Source organism: Saccopteryx bilineata, chromosome 1 (assembly GCF_036850765.1).
Source record: "Saccopteryx bilineata isolate mSacBil1 chromosome 1, mSacBil1_pri_phased_curated, whole genome shotgun sequence".
Classification (NCBI taxonomy): domain Eukaryota; kingdom Metazoa; phylum Chordata; class Mammalia; order Chiroptera; family Emballonuridae; genus Saccopteryx; species Saccopteryx bilineata.
Window position 1 is genome coordinate 121,842,893 of NC_089490.1, and position 13,267 is coordinate 121,856,159.

The 13,267-nt window shown below is 39.7% G+C and overlaps 1 protein-coding gene across 1 annotated transcript in view; it reads right to left on the reverse strand.

Moving 5' to 3' along the window:
- Nucleotides 1–13,267, reverse strand: part of ST8SIA1 (ST8 alpha-N-acetyl-neuraminide alpha-2,8-sialyltransferase 1) — a 193,255-nt gene that overhangs the window by 82,753 nt on the left and 97,235 nt on the right. The window lies entirely within an intron of this gene.

A 13,267-nucleotide genomic window follows, 5' to 3' on the forward strand; every position in this document is an offset into this window, starting at 1 on the left:
TTATAGGAGAGGTAAGCTCCAAATGCTGTGGAAAATCCTATAGAACAGCAAGAGGCTGTTCTGCCAAGTTGACTCAGGGAAAGCTTTCTCACTTGAGATGAATCTTAAAGGATGAGTAGTTTGGCCAGGCAGAGAAAACACAAAGACACAGAAGTATGCTGCAAGGCCCTGGCCGGTTAACTCCATCAGTTAGAGCATCGTCCCAAAATGTCAAGGTCGTGGGTTCCAGCCGAAGTCATGGCACATACAGGAGACAACCAATGAGTGCACAAGTAAGGGGAACAACAAATGAATGCTTCTCTCTCTCTCTCTCTCCCCCATTTCCTCTCTCTGTATCTATAAATAATAATTTTTTAAAAGTATGCGGCAAGCCAATGCTGTGTTCATGAGCAACTGAACACTCTGGGTGGGTCTGTCTAGAATTTAGGAACAAGTGACTTGTAACTGAACCAGACAGCATGTGACTTTCTTTCTGCAAACATTGAACTGGACTGCAAAGAAAACGTTCACTGTACCTGAGTGTTCCCTGAAGTGCTATTTATAGTACCAGGGAATATCAAAACCCAGCAATAGCCCCTGGAAGTGAAATGTGTCATTCGGTCTTTTTTAGCTAGATCAGCAAGAAACACCAGATACAGAATTTCCTGCTTGCTGAAACAATGCACAATGGTTGGAGATCTTTGGGAGACCTTCCAATATACATAACTGGTACATAAAATAGCAATAGTGATGTTAAGTAGGCCATCCTGGATGAAGCTGAAGTAAATAACACGGATTATACTGAAAGAATAAATGCAATAAACACCTAAATGTATACTATACAAGCCCTGTCTAGTCATAGAATAGCTAAACCAGAAAAAAATTAGAGAAATCTCTCTGTCTTCATTAGTAGCTTAGGTTAGCTCTTAATGCAACACAAGAGGACAATTTCACTTCTGTGGTTCCTAGTATGTAAAAGGGACAAACCAGAGTTATGAAAACACAGTCGATAAAGATACAATATGAAAAGTGTAAAGTCTAAGCATTTGTCAGCAGTTAAGAATTCCCTGCATGACCACAACAGAGACCAGTCCAGTGAGCTCCAGAGCAAGACACACACAGGACTGGGCAGAGGCCAGGCCTCTCTCACATTCAGGGTGATTCAGGATGACCTGTGGCATTTTTCTCAGTCACTCCTGAAAGAAGGGTGTGAAATCTATGTTTGAAAGGTTAGTTAGTTCTAGCAATTGTTAGATATAGCTTTAAATATTTAGCTTGTTGGCTGTTCATTTATTGCACAAGTACTTACTATGTGCCTACTATTTCAGGAATTGTCTTGGGTAACAAGAAATAAATAATAATCCTGGTTCCCCTGGAGCTTTCACTGGAGTGGGGATATGCATGACAATAAATGTAAATGAGTAAAATGAGCAGGATGTCAGGTGGTGGCATGAGCTGTGGAGAGAGAAAGAAATCATTGGTATTAGAGGATCAGGAAATGCTTTTGAAGAGGAATTGCGATTTAAATAGAACTCTAAGTAGACATGTGAGCAAATCCCTGGAGGTTGTGAGCCTTACCGATATCAGTGGGAAGCCCTCTGTAGACCCTGAGGAGGGAACATTCTTGGGGTTTGAAAGGAAAAGCAAAGGGCCCACTGTGTCTGCAGATGAGTAAGCAAGGGAGACAGGAGTGCCAGAGGAGATCTGATGGGGAGGTAGGAGGATAAATTCTATAGGGCCTTGTAAGGTCTGGTAAAGACTTTGAGTTCTGCTCTAAGATGAGAATCAAGCCACTGAATGAATGGTAAGCAAAGGAATGGCAATGTGCCATATTCTGGAACAATCACTTGCTGTTTTGTGAACAGGTCATAGGATGTCATAGGCAGAAAGAAAGAGATCAATCAGGAGTCTTCCTGTCACAAGAGACTAGAGGTTTTGGTAGTTTGGACTGGGGTGACAGCAGTAGGGTAGTGAGGTATAAGCAGATTTTGGAGATATTTTGGAAGAAAAGCTGACTGGATTTGCTGATGCAGTTGAAATGGTAGGAGAAAAAGAGGGAAATCAAGAATCATGCCAAGGTTTCTGGCTTGAACATCTCTAAAGATGGACTAGCCATTTATTGAGATATGGGGATGACAAGTGGAGCAGACTTTAGGAGAATGACCTGGGTCACTTACTGGCCTTTTTGGCTAAGATCAAGTGTAGGAGAGTGACCTGGAGCTTAATTTTAAATATGTCAAGTGTGAGAGGCCCACTAGACAGTTAAACAGCAATGTCAAGTAGGCAACAAAAAAGACAGAAAACTGGTCTTTCCTGGAGACAGAAAGTTGGGAGTGATCAGTATACATCAGGTACTTAACCTTAGGAGACTAGACAGTGAATGAGTGCAGACAGAGAGGAGATAGCTAAGACCCGAATCCTGGGGCACTCCCAGGGACAGGTCAGTAAAGGAGACTAAGAAAGAGGGGCCAATGGAATGGGAGAACCCTCACTTCGTTCTCCTCTTCGCGTGCACTCCACACAAGACAACTAAGCACTAAGAGCCAGTGACCTCACCACCAGCACAATCATGCCTGCTCACCTCCCATCCCATAGACATAGCAAGATGCCTTGAATGCAAATTACACTGCCTCTCTAAGCAACTGAGTTAATCACCCTCAATCACTAATTGTGTTAAAGTCTGAACTCACCTTGGGGGCAGGGGAGAAGTTAGGAGGTGCATGGAGGAAAAGAAAAAGGCAAACCATGTAGATAGAGAACTGGATTAAAGAATGTCGTGATAACTATATTCACAGGGATACACAACATTTTGGTAAAAGCACCTCTGATTACAAATTATGTTACAACAGTTCTTGAAAGAAGATACCTTTGAGGCATGCCTACAGTGTGAAAATTTAGCATCGTGCATTGAAACAAAATCAGAATTGAAGAATAAAAAAATATTCTATAGAAGCACAATAGAACAAGAGCAGAGATTAGGAGGCAGGTATAATGTTCTTGCATCCAGTTATAAAAAGTAACCAAACTAAATCTAGGCTTCTAGGGAGCACAAGGAAGCCAAAAGGTTTTGAAATCCCAGCAGCAGCCCACTAGGATCCTATCTAAATATAACCTTTCCTAAGCCCTAAACAGATGGGAGGAGGCACTAAGGCACACAGTTTTATGAGAATTGAACAATAGACTAAATCAGATTAAGCAGACCAGTAGCCAATTAGATACCCTTAATTTAAAGAATTTAAGCAACTAATTTATATTGTTAAACACTCTCTTGCTTTTGAAGATAACACCAAAGGACTCCATGTTTTAAATTTAACACACAATATATCAGATTATATCACATATAATTCTCACTGTTTCAATGTATAGTTCTCAGATACACGGGATAACTTTTTCACCTACCTTGTTCTAGATTCTTCTTCCTCTAGCTTCCCTCTACCACTCCCTGTTCCTGTTTGACATACAACCTACATTTCATGTTTTTGTGCTTTTATACTTGGGGAGAAAGGAGAAATGCCATAAATACTTTTGAATAAACATTGCTTTATTGTTTAAAAAGGGGGGGGGAGCCTGTCAAGCTAAATTTCGCTGATTTTGTTACACATGTAACTACCCCTTAGCTAGAAGAGTTGGCACTTTTATTTTTACACTTGACAATTCAAAATTCTTTGCTTCTGTTTGTTTGGCCCTACTACACCCTCCAAATTCTCATCTATGATGGAAGGGGGAGCAAGTTTTCCTTGTCATGAAATACGGTTTTAAAGCTAGTGAAATTCCCAAGCCATTCAGTATTTAGAACACCATCAAGTGTCACTATCAAGAAAAGGAATCAATGTCAGTGTTCGGTGTGGGTCTCAAGTCTGCATAGATAAGCAGAGATTTTGATTTGCAATCCTTCAGAGTGGCCTGAAAAGCTGTCACTAAATGCCAGCTACTATTAGTCATGATGTCAAAACATAAGCTTGCCCTTATTGATGAAAATCTCAAGTTTTTGTCCATAAGAACATGAACTCACACATCTAACTGCAGTTTAACCCATTCATTTTTATGTACCCTCACCCACATATCCACATGGACTCCCACACATAATTACGCTCCACCCACACACAAAATTTAATTTCTCCCCCGTATGTTAATTATATCTTCAACCTAGGCATCTAAATACACCCCCTGCCTCACATCTAATTACAGCCTCCTTCTTATGAATGTAATTACACCATGCGGCCACCCATCTAATTATGCCCTCCATGACATATTTAATTGTATTGCCCTGCTTAAGGACCTACTTACATTTTAACCAGTGCATCAATTAAGCCCCCAGCCCTTTAACAATATTCTTCAGAGGCACATATCTTTATCTTTGTGTTTCACTTTATTATTTCAGCCAAGGATTGGCAACTTCCCACAAACAAATTCTTAGTAAGCATGGCGCCCAGCTAAGCAGGCAAGAAAATGACAAGGTGCAGCTGAATCAAAAGCAGCCTTGGTCCCTTCCAGAATATAAGCGAATATGTATTTGCTTTTTGAGTCACCTAACTAGCCCCTTGGAAGTCCAAATTAAAATTTCAGCTGTTTTCTTACTTTGTATGTGGAAACATTTTCATGATGAAAATATCCAGTAAGTGATTTACTTTAGAGACAAATGCTTCTCATTACAGATATCATTGAACACTTGAAAAAACATTACCGAAAACTTTGCCTGGAGATATATATATTTATAAGTACTGATTACAGATATTTGCACATTCCTACCATTCTTTGAATCCGTGAAAACAAATTTCCCAAACACTGCTGCTCTAATTTGCATTCTCCATTCCACTAATAAAATTGGGATTTTGAAAGGATAAGGGCAGTATTAATATTCTTTGTACACAGGATGCACCTCTGAAAATTGAAAGATGGGGATATTTATATAATGGGTACTACTTTCTTATTAAAAGTTTTACTCAATCCATAACAAAAAGTAACAAGCATTATAAGGAGTATTATGTATTTTTCACATATAATCTGTCATTCTGCATATAACCTCCGGAAGCCAAATATAACATCAATTCATGTGACTATTCAAAAGACTTATTAAACATAATCCATTCCTTGTTAGCTGAAATTTGTTACTAAGGTTGTTTCTGACTCATGAATGCCAAACAGTATGGAAGGCTATGACTGAAGGCCAGAGATTGGTCACATTTCAAGAGTCCTCAAAACCATGAAGTGTTTTTGTTTGTTAGTCTGTTGGTTGGTTGGTTGGCTTTCAATTTTATTGAGTTTTAGAGACAAACATTGATTTATTGTTCTACTTATTTATGCATTCATTAGTTGATTCTTGCATGTGCCCTGACGGGGGATCAAAGCCACAACCTTGGTATAGAGGGATGGTGTTCTAAGCAGCTGAACTACCCAGCCTGGGCCTGTGCAGTGTTTCTTCATGGTGGAAAGAAAAAGGAAATATAAAGGACATGCACAATATTTCAAAGGTAGAGGCCAGTGGTTCTCAGTAGGGAAGCAGAAAATGGCCACAGCAGCAGCAGAAGCTAAGCCTCATGACACAGCTAGACTTTGTACTCTCAACACCGGAGGTGGAAGTACCCCTGAGGGATCCTTTTCCTGCAGAATCAGACCTGAGTCTTCCTGTGGATGAACATGCCCTCGAGCCAGCCTGCCTGCATCCGAGTCCTGACTGGCAAGCCATTTAGCCTCAGTGCCTCAGCCCTCTCATTTGTAATAATGGCACCCACCTTGCAGTTGTTGTGAGGATTAAATGGTTCTGTCTGGCACAAGGTAAGTGATCAATAACTGTTATTTTTATTTTTAATAGGCCAACATTTTCTCAGCCTAGAGCTCTTGGAGTCAATTTTGCTTATCTCTTAATATTATCCTAACACTCCTCTGCAGAAGCTCTTCTGTCCTCCTCTGTCCACCCTCAGTGTAAATACAGAGCGGGGCAAAAGTAGGTGTACCGCTGTGCGCACAAATACAAGAATAAACCTTGTGTTTCACGTGCTCACAACTGTACTCTTTCTTTTGCCCCACCCTGTATTTAAAAAAGCGGCTCACAACTTAGTCGACTTCTAGTTCCTGCCTAGCGTCCATCCTACACTCTCACATATCAGTTATTCTTCTAAAATGAAGGTGATGATGGATCACAGGTGCATGCCAATGTCCAAATACATCAAATTCTGCACATTAAATATGAGCAGTTCTTCAGATATCAGTTATCCTTCAAAAATCTTTAAATAAATGAAGGCTAGTGCAAACCACTCCCCTACAAAGAGAAATGTATAAAATGTACCATGTTTACCCCTTTCCACAGACAAAAATGACTGAGACCTTCATTGAGACACTCAAGACCCAGCAACACCCCAAACTCCCTGCTCATTCTTATCTCACTCCCCATATTCCCTCCACTCGGTTTTATTTACCTGTGTTTCTTCCAACACAGTCTAAATTCTTTGTGTTCCTACTTTTGTTGATGCTGCTACAATGCTTCCTCCCTTACTTCTCCTCACCTTCCCAATTCCATTGTCTATCTAGCAAACTATTTTTCATCCTTAAGATCTGTAGAGTGTCTGCAACTATTGTGTTCAATAAGATCCCCTACAAGTTCAAGGAATGCTCAAAAATTGAAACAGATCAGAGGAACATTAAAATCCATTTATGCTCAATGAGTCATGAGAATTAGGTATTAAGCAGTGCACAGTGGCTTGTAAATAATATGTGGAATCAAATCAAATCATTTTTTTCAATACTTCAGAGACTTTCAAAGTTATTATCGTTGATGTTATTTTGTTTGTTTTGCAATGATAGTCAAGATCATAGGCAGAAAAACCCCATTAAACAATAAAAATATTTCTGAACGTGACACTTAAAGACACCCCAAAGAATTCGATGGGGGCAGAAAACCACTCATCTAATCAAATTCCATTTTTTTTTTTTTCAGAAATGAAGAACTCCAAACATCAAGCACATTTTAGTTAAGAACGTGTGGCAGGTATTTATTGACAACCAGCTACATACCAGTCACTATGTGAGGTGTTGGGGCAAAACTCCAGACCCCTAGCTTCCTGTTTGTTTCACTAAAATGTAGTATGAATTAAGACATATGTTCTGTTTTCAACTACAAACAGTGTGCAATTATTCAGTAACGCAGCCTACTATTAAATCGTTAATCCTATTTAACTAAGTACATGAACTAGCAGGGCCAGGATCAACTGCCTTCTAATTAACCATTAAATTATAAACACACACAAAGTATTGTCTCACGCATAATGATTCCATTTTGAAATGAAGACATCAAGCAGAAGGTATTCTCTCTGACAGGACCTGGCTCTTGCTGTCCCCTCCACCACCCTCCGCCCCCGCCCCCGGCCAACTGTACAAACACTATCTGTAAGCCTTCCTTGCCAGATAAAGGAACGGGAGTTTCCAGAGCACTCTTTCTTCCCAGCACTGCTCCCTTAACCATCTCCTCAGACTCCCCCCACTCAGTCAGCTGAGTTTTATAGCCTCTAGGTCCCCCAATCACACTCCTACCTTTGCTTTCTATAATTTGTTGTGACATGGTTTCAAGTGTCCCACTCAATATAACGCCCTCTACACACCGCATCGTGCCCCTCGGGCCCCATGCAGTTTCTTTCCACCCCATTTCCTCCCCTTTGTCCTCCCTCCCCTTTTCCCTCTGACTATTGCTACCCTGTTGTCTGTACATATGTGTGAGATATATATATATATATATATATATATATATATATATATATATATAGTATGTATATGTATATGTATATATGTATATGTCTTTGCCTAATCCCTTTACCTTCTTTTATCCTGTCCCCTCTTTCCCCTTCCCTCTGGCAGCTGTCCATCTGGTCCCAGTGACCCTGTCTCTCTTTCTATTGTTTGTTTATTGTGTTCATTAGATTCCACATATAAGTGAAATCATATATTTGTCTTTCTCTGCCTGGCTTACTTCATTTAGCATAATAATCTCCAGGTCCATCCATCCTGTCACAAAAGGTAAGATTTTATTCTTTTTTATAGCCATGTAGTATTCCATTGTGTGAATGTACCAGTGCTTTTTAATCCACTCGTCCACTGACAGACACTTGGGCTGTTTCCATATCTTGGCTATTGCAGACAATGCTAAAATAACATGGGGGTGCATTTCTTCTTTTGAACCAGTAATTTGGTATTATTAGTATATGTTCCTAGAAGTGGACTAGCTGGGTCATAATGCAGTTCCATTTTTAATTTTTTGAGGAAATGCCATACTATTCCACAGTGGTCCCATGAGTCTGCAACTCCCACTTTTTTTTACTTCACCTTACCTGCTTGGGTTACCTTTTCTTCTTTTTTTTCACTGTGTGACCCATGTAGATCAAAATCCCTTTGAACCGCATATTAAAGACTTATACTCTTGGTCCCACTTCAGCCCTCTCGAAACAGAATATCTGGGCAGAGCTCAGAAGGCTGAAGTTTCCCTGCACAATTCGTGTGCAAGGTCAATTTTGTGACCTACCATATTCCACCAACTTTATACACAATCTCAGGTCCTCCCTTCCCCAGAGCTTTTCTTGACCAATCTCGTATTCTGGGATCACATCCACAATCCTGCCCATTGCCACAAAAGGACTAGAGCACTCATTGTCACTCCCTCTAACCAGGCACTCTAGACACTCAGCAGCTGGTACCATTTACTAGCCACCGTCTGTGAACATGCTCGAGTGCATAAACGACGTCTAGTAACTCTTACTGTCCTCAAGTATTATCTATCATGACCAGAGTAAGTACATAGATGTTTTTATTGATTAATTGATTGACCCAGAAATGCCAGGAATATAAGCCAAGAAAGCAAATGTGTTCACTTTTTCAGAACCCTGGTATGAAGATTAAGGATACACAGCTGAGCTAAAAGAGTCTCGAACACTAGAGTTGCAAAATCAGATATTTACAGAATTCAGGCAGAGATCATAAGCTAGTTAATAAAAGACAATAGGGAGTGCTAAGGACTGCGGTTAACTAAGGACAAATGATCAAACCAAAAAGATCAGAAGCTGCTCATGCCCTGTTCATGGGCATGGGACCCACTGCTGCTAGATATTTTGATTTTTCTTTCCAAGTGATACTAAAACCCACATTTTTATGTGAAATCTCCTAGTTTTTAATATTGGTAAATAGAGTTCAAATGATTTTTTCAAAAAACAATAAAAGCCAAACATTTCTGAGGGCCAATTTGGCTTGCTGGTATCCAGTCTGCATTTTTTTATGCCAGAACCCAGGAAGGCCCTGGCAAAATATTTATTCAGAGTGGGAGTTTAGAGATGAGTGTAAATCTTAAAGTGTTCAAAAACATGTAGGAAAATACATGCTTTAGAGAATTTTTAGCCAAAAACTGAGAAAGACTCAAATGAAATAACAGTTCCTTTCATAAGGCTGTGTGAAAAATTCAGGATTCTGAGAGACAAATAATAGAGCAAAGGGTCCTTGAAAAGTCTCCCCTGGCTGCAGGGAACATTGAAGACAGTTCCCAATGGGAGAAATGGGACAAGAGACTGGGTCTGTTTCTACTCACTATGATTCTCTCAGGAATCAGCACAATCCCTATCACGCAATAGTAGTTGCTCAGTAAATACTTGATGAATGAATAGTTGAGCACTTGCTTTATACAGAATCATTAACATTTTAGAAAGTCATAGTTTTGCTGACAGCAGGACATAGTTATTTGGATGACAACTATTAACAATTATGAAAGGGAACTTCTGATGTATAAAATCCTTATGTTAAATTTAATTTCAATTCTGATTTTATTTTGTAGATTCTTGATTTAACCAAATTGTATGGGTCATATAGAAGCACTATATTTTTTTCTGAGTTCATAAATATCACTGGCCCTTGAGTTTAAATAAATCCTCCAACAATCCCAATCTCAGGCATCTGGAAGCACCTGAAAACTATGGTTCCTTCAATTCTTACTGAACTGGTGTATTACAAAGTCTATGTCGGGCTATAACCAAAAAAATCATAAGTTATAGGTCTGGAATTGACAATACTTTGTGAAGATACTATCACTGGAATAGATTGGACCCAAAATGTATATAAAATCAGAGTAGACCGAACCCTAGAAAGAGAAAAAAATTGAAGCACAATAATCCAATGATGTATATTTTATATATATTATATAAGCTGTTAGCCAGTGCTTTAGGAATAGCAGATCAGTTCAGGAAAAAAGATTATGGAATGCATTTAATTTGCCATTGCCTTTTTCTCAGCACTTTTTTTTCTGAACAGAGTTAAAACTCTGAGTCTAGGTAGACAGGAAAAATGAAACTTAGCAAGAGAAGCTCTGCACATTGTAGTTTCTGGGTATAAAACGTTGGCTATCATCAGAAAGCAATTCTGTGTCCGCTGCAGTCAGCAGATTGACCTGCATTCCACGTACCCTAATGTGGCCACCAGACTCACCCTGCTTTTCTGACAAGCTGCTAGCAGATGGTCTTCAGTGACAGTGAGCCCAGCATCTTTCCTTCCTGAGCCTCTGCTCCTTCCCGTCAGCCCGCACAGAGCGAGACCCACGAGAGGGTAGGAACTTAATGTTTTTGTCTAAAAAATTCTGTTTCATCAGGCCTAATTCTCAACCTCTACATACATCCTGGGCCCAAATCTGGGACATCTATAGATCCAGCTTAAGCCCTGGGAAATGTGGGTCCATCCGGCTTTAGGAGAAGGATTTGAGGAGTGGTCACCCAAAGCTGTGGGAATACCTGTGTTTTCCAGCCCTGGCTTTGAGACGTGGCTCTGGTCATTTGACTTCTAATTTTTAAAACATGGCCCAGGTTGTCTTTCCAATTGCCCAGTGCCCAGCTCATGAGCTCATGCCCAGTTTCAGAGCTGTGCTTCCGCCTTGTTTTTAAAACAGTCCCTAATTTTAACCCCAATGCTGGCAACCTCCTCTTTGTTCCCTTGAAGTTCTGACGTGATTGGTTCCCAAAGTCTCTGAAAGGGTGGGGCCCTGCTTTCTTCTAACGAGGACCTCCTGGAAGCTTCCAGTTGCTAAAACTGCTAAATTAGTGGCTCGGGATTTGAAGTCAATTCTTGAAACTGAATGTCTGGGTGTAGCTCCATTCTCCCCACTCCTTATCGCTGAGTTATGCACACGACTGGCACATCCTGTTCGTCCTCGTTATCTTCTGCTTCCTGCTAACATGATCTATGCTGAGAATCTAAATACCCCTTCTGGCTACTGACTGGATTTCCTTTTAGCTCCCCACAGCTAAATTCCCTCTTCTATCCTATTCTTATCCTACCTGGCCTCCATTCTGTTGGGCAGGTCTGCTTGCAATTTCTCAACCCTGCAGACAACAGGGTGTGACTAGTCAAGTCATGAATGATGACAAGAATATTGTGCAATCCACCATGTGATCGAAAGATTACAAGTCAATGAGCAGAAGAAGAGTGAATAGATACAAACATTTAAAAAGTTCTCTTTAAAATACAAATGGCCAACAGATATATAAAAAGATGCTCATCTTCATTAGTTATTAGAGAAATGCAAATCAAAACTACAATGAGATACCACTTCACACCTATTAGATTAGGTATTATCAACAAGACAGGTAATAGCAAATGTTGGAGAGGCTGTGGAGAAAAAGGAACCCTCATACACTGTTGGTGGGAATGTAAAGTAGTACAACCATTATGGAGGAAAGTATGGTGGTTCCTCAAAAAACTGAAAATAGAACTACCTTATGACCCAGCAATCCCTCTACTGGGTATATACCCCCAAAACTCAGAAACATTGATACATAAAGACACATGTAGCCCCATGTTCATTGCAGCATTGTTCACAGTGGCCAAGACATGGAAACAACCAAAAAACCTTTCAATAGAAGACTGGATAAAGAAGATGTGGCACATATACACTATGGAATACCACTCAGCCATAAGAAATGATGACATAGGATCATTTACAACAAAATGGTGGGATCTTGATAACATTATACAGAGTGAAATAAGTAAATCAGAAAAAACCAAGAACTACATGATTCCATACATTGATGGGACATAAAAACGAGACTAAGAGACATGGACAAGAGTGTGGTGGTTACTGGCGGTGGGGGGGAGAGGGGGTGTGGGAGGGAAGAACAGAGAGGGGAAGGGGGAGGGGGAGGGGCACAAAGAAAACTAGATAGAGGGTGACGAAGGACAATCTGACTTTTGGTGATGGGCATGCATCATAATTGAATGACAAGATAATCTGGACATGTTTTCTTTGAATATATGTACCCTGATTTATTGATGTCACCCCATTAACATTAATAAAAATTTATTTATAAAATAAAAAAAATAAAAAGTTCTCTTTACTCATTTATATCTTTTTATTCCCTGACCAAATTAAGCCACAGAAAATGTCCATGTTAATATACCTCTCTGTAAATTAATCAGATGTACCTTTATACATTTAAGAGATATATAATAAAGTTAACAAGTGCAAATGAGAATATCAATAGCAGAAATGAGACAGAGGCTTCCTGGTATGAAAACAAACACTCAGAACTATATCAAAATAGGATGGAAATTCCTCTATACACCTGGAACTTTGTCAGTAAGAAAGACCAAGATAAAGAAACTAACTGAAGAGAAAGAAGAATGACATACCATCATTGTCTGCAGGAACACACCCTGTGAGTCACTAAACCAAAGAAGATAATGTTACGTGGAACATGAACGGCTCCTGAAAAATGTTATTGCTCCATCTGACCCACAGGATGATATGACCCAGGGGTAACTGGTGTCATGCACCCCTTCCCATTGTTCCCAAAAAGCTACAAGCCTGAGCCATAATCGGTCTTTATACAAACTGTACACACAGTCAAATATTTTAGAAAGCTCTACACCATGGCAAGATAAAGCATTTGTTACATTTAATTTTCACTTTGTTCCCAACCATAGATGACCTGTGGATTTTTATTAGAGAAGTGTCTTGATTTGTAAGTATTTTCTAAGTTTAAGACACAAGGCATCTTATAGTTGACCTTCAGCTCCTCCATGGGGCAGCTCCATTGTCTTACTTCACTTCTAATCATTCTTTTCTTTCCTATCTTCAGATATTTGGAAGTCCTGTGATGAACTACTCTTCTCATCTCAGTTACAGAGCAATTGAAGGACAGTGGATATTCATCCATTATTCACATATATAATCTTAATTCACTGGAAATAAATTACCTTATAGCACTTTGAGTTTATCATACTGATTTTCCATCTATAATGATACAAATGTACAACTAGCAGCATCTGTAGC